The sequence below is a fragment of the Bison bison genome, unplaced genomic scaffold (assembly GCF_000754665.1).
Source record: "Bison bison bison isolate TAMUID 2011002044 unplaced genomic scaffold, Bison_UMD1.0 scf7180017861105, whole genome shotgun sequence".
Classification (NCBI taxonomy): Eukaryota; Metazoa; Chordata; class Mammalia; order Artiodactyla; family Bovidae; genus Bison; species Bison bison.
In genome coordinates, this window is record NW_011491677.1 from 15,599 (window position 1) to 16,388 (window position 790).

Genomic DNA, 790 nt, shown 5'->3' on the forward strand with positions numbered 1-790 from the left:
GGGACCAGATGCCATGATCTTCGTTTTCTGAATATTGAGCTTTAAGCCAACTTTTTCACTCTCCACTTTCACTTTCATCAAGAGGCTTTTTAGTTCCTCTTCACTTTCTGCCACAAGGGTGGTGTCATCTGCATAACTGGAACATACAGTCCTTCTATTTCAACTGTAAGAAACTCAAATATAAATTACACTATAAGGACCTAGGATCAAATTTAAATTGATATACATTATTTATCATTTTATTATCAAAGTGTCTTTTTTTTAAAGTCATGATGTCTTATGTCAGTCTTTTAAGGTGAAAAAACTAAAAGCTTAAAACTTGGAATCACTTATATACTCAGTAAGAACCCCAAACTCCTGCTCTGTTAAAGTGAACCATGGATATGTCATTTGCTAACAAAAAATTTAAAATATTCACAAGCTGTGTATTAAGAAATTAAAGATGAAAACCTGGATATATAGAAGGCAAATTAATTCACTTTACAAAAGGACTTTCTATAGCTTCTAACAGCAAGATTCCTTAGAACACACTTTCTAAACTGAGTGAATTTAATGAAGGAATGTAAATAATTACTGGTCAAAGGAAGGTACAGGGAAGCATATAGCACATTAAATTTAATCTATATTAAATAATGCTTAATGCCTGCCTAAGTTTTAGCATAGACAAAGCCCAAACTTACAAAGAATTTTGTCTTTACATCTTCAACCATATCTACAGTATACAATTCAGCACAGGATAGGAGTTCAAATGTTTGTTATGTAACTCAAGATGAAAAATTCAACTCATGAG